Source organism: Thamnophis elegans, chromosome 14, assembly GCF_009769535.1.
Source record: "Thamnophis elegans isolate rThaEle1 chromosome 14, rThaEle1.pri, whole genome shotgun sequence".
Classification (NCBI taxonomy): Eukaryota; Metazoa; Chordata; class Lepidosauria; order Squamata; family Colubridae; genus Thamnophis; species Thamnophis elegans.
Window position 1 is genome coordinate 7,668,877 of NC_045554.1, and position 7,643 is coordinate 7,676,519.

Genomic DNA, 7,643 nt, shown 5'->3' on the forward strand with positions numbered 1-7,643 from the left:
TGGCTTCAGTGTCCAGAGTGATCGCACCGCACAAGAGCAACGACAAACTCTCCCTAAACCAAGAGGAGGCTGGATTCAATGGAGATGGGGGTGGATGAGGATGAATTGTATTGCAACCCAAAGTATGTAACTCACATGGATGTGCACAGCATCAGGACTAGGGGTGGGATTCAGACGGTTCAGACCGGTTGAGGGGGAATCAGATATTAATTTTAATCTGGTAGTTGAAAGGGCTGTCTGAACCTGCCCCCCCATGCCATCCCACTCCGCCCCTCCCAGGAGTCTCCCCGTGACCCGTTCATGCCAGGTAATTGCAAGGTTCTGGGAGGGCGAAAAAGGGGCTTACAGAAAGTCCAGAAACGGGCCCATTTCTAGCCCCCGGATCCTGAGGGAGGCCATTTTCGCCGTTCCAGAGGCTCGAGAAAGACCTTCAGAGGCGGGGGCGTTTCTACCCTAACAGCCCCCAATTGTGGTGCAGGAAGCTGGCTAGGCCACACCCCAGTGGCCACGCCCACCCAGCAACCGGGCAGAGAACTGGTTGCTGAAATGTTTCAATCCCACCCTGATCAGGACACAAGTGAGATTAATGTCCCTTAAACAGTAGAGGAGTTTTAAGAGTTCTCCACTTCGCAACCATCGTTTCGCGAGTATTCAAGGTTCCCGCGGACTCCCCCAAAAGTAGCTACAACTCAGTCCTGAAATTCCACAGCCCCCCCTCCGCAGGTCATGTGGAAGCAAATTCAGGCATTCGGCCACCAGCCTACATTTGCAGTGTCCCGAAGTCACAGGATGGATTTACCACGGTTTGTCCGAAAGCTCTGGATTTACTTCCAGTTTTGGCAAAAAACCCCATAGCAAACAAACAGGTTTGCTTAACGACCGTGGTGATTTCCTTAACAACTTTCCCCCCCAAAAGGTAAAATCGGGTCCAGTCACAGGATGGCCTTTTATAACTTTGTGACCATAATGAGCAGGCTCCATTACAGTCATAAATCAAGGACTACCTATAATCTCTTGGTACTCAGGTAGCATCCCTTATCTGCTCTCTGGAAGAACATCCCCACCTGTATCCCGAGAGCCATCCCACTCTGAAGATGCCCCCAAAGTCCTTGAAAACCCAGCGGCTCCCCAAGCCTTTGGGATAGTTTGGCCATTGAGTCCCTCTATCCCAGTGGTTCTCAACCTGTGGGTTGGGACCCCTTTGGGGGTCGAATGACCCTTTCACAGGGGTCGCCTAAGACCATCCGAAAATTGCAAAATTAGTGTTATGAAGTAGCAACGAAAATAATTTTATGGTTGGGGGTCACCACAACATGACGAACTGTATTAAAGGGTCGCGGCATTGGGAAGGTTTGAGAACCACTGCTCTAGCCAGTGGTGGGTTCCAGATCCCGTCGCAACCGGTACACTGCGCACGAGGCCGGGCATCCTAGTCGGGCATGCTACCGCGCTGCGACAACGAGCTGCTCGACGGAGGTCATGCTGTGCGCCCATGCATTATTGGCCCAGTTGCTTTAAAAAAAGATAAGGAATGCGGGCAGGCGGGTGGGCCAAACGGTGGCCACTGCTCCCGGCTATTACCAAGCTGTACCTCCCAGAACCCACCACTATCTCTAGCATTACATTTCTTAGAGAAACAGTCATTTCCAGATTTATGGCCATAGCCTTTTCCTGTTGTTGTTGTTTTTTATTATTGTTTGACGGAGATAAAGTTTTATGGAGCTAGGGACCATTCAAAACCTAATCAGTATAAAGAGAGTCAAAAGGTTAAAGATTGCTGCTGAACAATCACAGTTGTTGGAATTTCCAAGCTGCCAGATTCCCTGGCCTCGTGTAAACCACTTTGATCAATGCACACCCAATCTTAAGGCGGAAGAGCTGAGGATTTAATGACCGGGGAGCGGTCTGAAAGCTGCTTCAGCAACTTGACCGCGTAACTATTGTTATAGAACCATAAAAGTAATACCGGCAGTCCGTGTTTAGCAGCTGCCTCCTTGAGCCTCTGTTTGCAGTTACGATGGTGATGAAAAAGTAACTGTAGGACCAAATTTGTGAGCCTCGCGGGTCGCAAAAGGAAAGCTGAAGTTGAGATCAGAAGCACAGTGGCAGTTCCACTTAGTGATTGCCTCACTTAACTTCTGGTGGTCGCTAAATGAGGACAACCAGTACTTATTTGGGGGAAGAAGACGGACATCTGGCTTAACGTTATAAACTTGAAATGTCACGTCTGCATTTAAGAACGGTGCCTATTGCAGTTTCACTTAGTGATTGCCTCACTTAACTTCTGGTGGTCGCTAAATGAGGACAACCAGTACTTATTTGGGGGAAGAAGACGGACATCTGGCTTAACGTTATAAACTTGAAATGTCACATCTGCATTTAAGAACAGTGCCTGTTACAAGGGTATGTTATAAGACTGGTCCCTCAATGTTTTATAGAAAACATTTGTAAAACTAAGCAAGGATGTGAATAAAAAACACACAATGAAACTTTGCAGAAATGACATGCTTTTATTTGTGATCAGTTTTTTTTAAAAATGAAGAAAATACATTTTATAAGAAAAGATATTCAAAATGCCTTCATCGGAATAAAATCATTGCCATGTCGTAGCATCATTGTCAAGTTACATAGTTGGCACGTAGTATTTATACCTGCAAATCAATTCCCGTCATTCTAGTTAGTCAGATATTTGGCTAAAAAAAATGGGGAAAGCATCATAAAAATATAGTACTGATGATTTGACCGCTGTGAACGTTTGAAATTGTGTTAAGTTGGATTAAGTTGAGTGATTAAAATGAAGCAGCAGCCATAACAACACAATTAAGACACAACTCAGTTTTAAAAGATGCTGTTCTCGGTTTGGAGGGCTGCACTCATAAAATTTGGGGAAACAGAAAAATAAATTCCTAGTCTGGAAAAGATGGCCTCGTTTTCATGATCAGTATTGTTCCAGAAAAGAAGCACATTTAGAAGTACTAGTTCTAACTTTATTTTTAAGGTTACATAAATGCAGAATTTTAAAATGAGCATAATGATTAAGAGCAGTGAAAGCTACTATCTAACAGATCTAGAAGGGGAGAAGTCTAGATATCTGCTATTAATCATCTAATGGTCTGTCAAATTGTTGCGACATCCTTGAGCAAATTGAGATTATTACAAAAATAGTATAAAATTGTGGAACGCTAATCATTATAAAGCAGCACTGCATTCTTAGAAACTCCTGGAGCATCAAATGAAATGCAAAGTAGTCATTGGCAAGGAAAATTTAACAAAGATTTTTTTTTACTTCTGTTTTTCATACTGATGGGACACTTCCTGCGGGATGTTGCCATTTTCGGGAGCCTCAGAAGTTTTTGAAGAAATTTCCATCTTGGGGTTGACATTCTCCTTCAGTGTAATGTTTTCACCCTACAATAGAAGAAATTTTGAAGAGATACATCAAAATTGAGGGTTTTTGACATTGTCTGCAAAATTAAAGCGAGAATATATCCTTCCAGTGGAACGGTATTTTTGTTGTTTAATGAATCCATGATCCCTTGCGGGGTGGAGTCGGGGCAACTGAATGGAGCTAGCAGAGTGTTTACTGGCCGGATGCCTTCCTGTCACCAATGTGGAGTTTTGCTCGGCAGATATTCTCATTGTGCCCAGAAAGAGAAATATCTGCCTCTAACTAGGATCGAACTCACAACCCCTGGTTGTGATGCGACAGCTCCACCTCTAGGCCACGGCACCACTCCCTTCCAGTGAATGGTATGCAGGTATGTAAATATTTATTATAGTTTCTTCAACAAATAAGAACTCGTTAATAGACAATTGGGCTCCTCAAGAGACTTTTTTTCATTCCGCTTGTTATGGTCTAGCCCACTATTTCTCATTGTTGGCAACTTTAAAGATGGGAGTGGACTTCGGCTCCCAGAATTCCCCAGCCAGCAAGGCTGGATGTGATAGAATCCGGTGCTGGTTTGGAGGAAAGAAGGGCTCTTTCTCCAAGAAGTAAAAGACAAATCAACCTTGAGTCTGGTTGGTATGCAGAAAGAGGCCCAGAAGAGATCCTCCCTAAAATCTTCCCAAAATTTAACCGATCCTTATGCAGTGTGTGCTTTACTCTGGCAAGATCCTGTCTACAGGCAAACAGCAGTAGCACTTACATATCGCTTCGCAGTGCTTTTACTGCCCTCTTTAAGTGGTTTAGAGTTAGCCTATTGCCCCCAACAATTTGGATCCTCATTTTACTGACCTTGGAAGGATGGAAGGCTGAGTCAACCTTGAGCTTGGTGAGATTTCAACTACTAAATTGCAGGCAGCCGGCAGGCAGCAGAAGTACCTGCAATACTACACTCTAACTAGTGTGCCACCATGGTTCATAAAGAAACTACGAGTAGTAACTACTCTGAGCAACTCATCATGTCTTTCTTGGTTCCCTACACCTGACACTGGCTTGGGAATTCTGGCACCTATCTTAAAAATGGCCAAGATTAACAAATGCTGGATTAGCGCAAATCTTTCTGTAAAACATAAAGCTGGAAAGGGAATGCCAAGTCAACTCTCATGTCCTTTGAAATAATGGAAACTACGGGCCAGCTGTTTGGAATGCAACAGTTTATAACTATAACAGGCTAACACCCAGAATCGGCAACCAAACTGCACAGAAAAGCTCGGGTTTCAAACACTTTACCATCTGCTCGTAGGACCAGCCGGACAATCTGGCACTGCTCGAGTGAGACGAGTTGGTGAACTCGTCGTCGGATTGCTCCCCGTCCAAACTCTTCAAAAGCGCTGCATTTTTCCCAGGAAATCCAATCCCTTGCCCTTCCTCGATTCACACACGCAGTAACTTAGCAGTTCTGAACAACGGCAACCCGCTGGAGACCTGGGCGGGATACAGATCGCCTCTCGTTTACAGGACTCCGATTCTAACACGCGTTCTTGACTTGGCGAGCTATCGACGTGATCCTCTCCCGCGCAGACGTCTCTGAGCTCCTTCGGAGAGGATGACCAGTTGGATTCGCTTCTGGTCTGATCGGCGGGTATTTCTCGAGTCATTTCCTGGCAAAGCTTGTGCAGAAAAGGTGGCCCTTGTTGGACTGTAGAAACACAATCGCCATTGCGTCTTTCTGCGAGCACACCTTTCTCTCTGGAAGGCGCAGCGGCGTCAGCGTCATCATCACTGTCGCCATCAGAGCCTCTTACTCCATCCCTCTCCAAGCCAAGAGATTCCCAATTTGCAAAGTTGACCTGATGGCATTTGGAAGTGGTTCGGGGGAGTGCAGCGCTGCCTTTAGGCCCGTTCCTTTGGGCACCTTTCACAAGCTTTCCTCTGGGTCGTTAGGGTGGGTTTTAGGATCGGTGACCCTTTTCAGGACAGAAGACCTGGACATCGTTTCGGAACTGAAATGCTTTCTGATCTTTTTGCCGGTGGTTGGACGCTGGCTGCCGTAAATCTCAGCTGTTGATGTGACAGAGGGGCGAGCGCAGTTTCCTTTCGACGCTTTCCGCTCTTTGCTTTTCAAGACGATCGAGCGTTGAGGCCGATCTTCGTGGGCTTTGGATCCAAGTGTCTGGCTTGGTCCTGCAGCCAGAGGCTTTCTAGGTGGATAGTTCTTGCTTGAAACAGCTTCACCAGGTTTGGAAGAGGACTCCTGTCTTCTGATTTTAAATGGTGCGTAAGAATGCATGCCAACGTTATCTGTACCTTTCCAAGAGATCTTCTGCTGAATATTCCAAGCGGCCCCGGAAGAAATTCTCTTCGATTTAACAGGAGAGGTACTGGAAACATTTGAAGCTTTGGCCTTTCTTTTATCTCTTTATCACTTTGTCTTGTTTGGCTTTGTTGGCCTCTGAAAGACCAAAACATGATAGCCATCAACTTGAGCGTTTGGTGTCTGTTAAATCAGATGGTCCGTTAAATAGCAAATGGGATTTTATCCATGTGCAAAATGGGAAATGGAATGTTTTTATTGTGTCTCAAGTCCACTAAACCCAAATCCAGTAAATTGAGAGATTACAGTATGCTCTTCCCATCTAAAACAAGATGCCATCAACCACAATACACCTGAGCTTTCGTACCTTTTGTCTGATTCTCATGAAAAAGGGTGGTGGAAACATCCTTCTGGTGACCATCGCTGAAACTCTTCACACTTTTCTTCTCTCTCTCTTATGTTCTTGAGTTTTTCCTTTTCTTCAGGAGACATTTTCGAAGTCTAAAAAAAAAAGAATCAACAGAAATAAAACCCTTTCTCAAGAAATTTCATATGATATATACATCCACAAATCTACCAAGGAGCTGACAGCACGACAGAAATACTGTATCCTTCTTAAAATACAAACTCTGACTCATTTCAATCAAGAACATGATTCGGTGCCTCCCGATCATAAATGGTCCCCAGGATGCTGAAAGTTGGCTTTCAGCCACAGGTAGGCAGCCTCTTCTGGTTTACAACATTTATTGAGTAATTACAATCAATTACTCAGAGAGGTTACTATTCATCAGGAAAAAGGCCATTCCTGCTTTCCAGTTTACTCTACAAGAACTTAATTACCGTGTGTGGTGTGTGTGTGTTCAAATTCAGCCCTCAAGTCTTACATTTATACAGTAGAACAAAGGTCCCCAAACTTGACAACTTTAAGACTTGTGGACTTCAACTTCCAGAATTCTCCAGCCAGCATAGTTGGCTAGAGAATTTTGGGAGTTGAAGTCCACAAGTTTTAAAGTTTCCAATTTTGAAGACCTCTGCAGTAGAACCGAGGTGGCGCAGTGGTTAGGGTGCAGTACTGCAGGCCACTTTAGCTGACTGTTATCTGCAGTTCAGCGGTTCTAATCTCACCGGCTCAAGGTTGACTCAGCCTTCCATCCTTCCAAGGTGGGTGAAATGAGGACTCAGATTGTGGGGGCGATATGCTGACTCTGTAAACCGCTTAGAGGGGCTGAAAGCCCTATGAAGCGGTATATAAGTCTCACTGCTATTGCTATTGCTAACATCTAGTAATGATCGTAATTTTTTTCCATAACTTTGGTCGCAAACCGATTGAGTCGTGGCTCGAATCCAATTTTGGAAATGTGGCGCTTCCCCAAAAAATAGTGCAGGAGGGGAAATTGGCCGCGGGGGAAAAAAATTGTGATTTGTTTTAGTCGGAACCCGATTTGGTTATGGTCAGAAGCGTTCGTGACCAGAGGTTCAAGTACAGGATTCCACAATTCACTGGAAAGTGTGATGGAAGGAGTCCCTTCCCAACTAGCATTTTCCAAAAGAAGGAACAGGACAGCTTCCTTCCCATCTCCTTCCACTCTGGGCTTATTAAACAGGACAAAAGCAGCATGGAAATAATAATGAAAAATAAAAATAAGAGTGGGAGGAAAGGAGTAGAATTGTCAGAGCAGAGGAAGCACATTAATAAGAGTGAGGCACTTTCAGGAGAACAATTTATGAATTGATAATGCCTCCTTTGGAAACAAATGCTTCCGCAAACTGTTTGAGTGTCAACAAATAAATCTCGTAAGCGTGTCTGCCTGTCGCGGGACAATTTGTTTGCACAGCCTGCTGAGCCACGATGGATCAATTCTCCTCTCATGTAGATCAAACAAAATCAGACAGTGGATGAGTTTACAAAGTGGACGAAGGCGTAGTTTCGATAAGTATTACTGG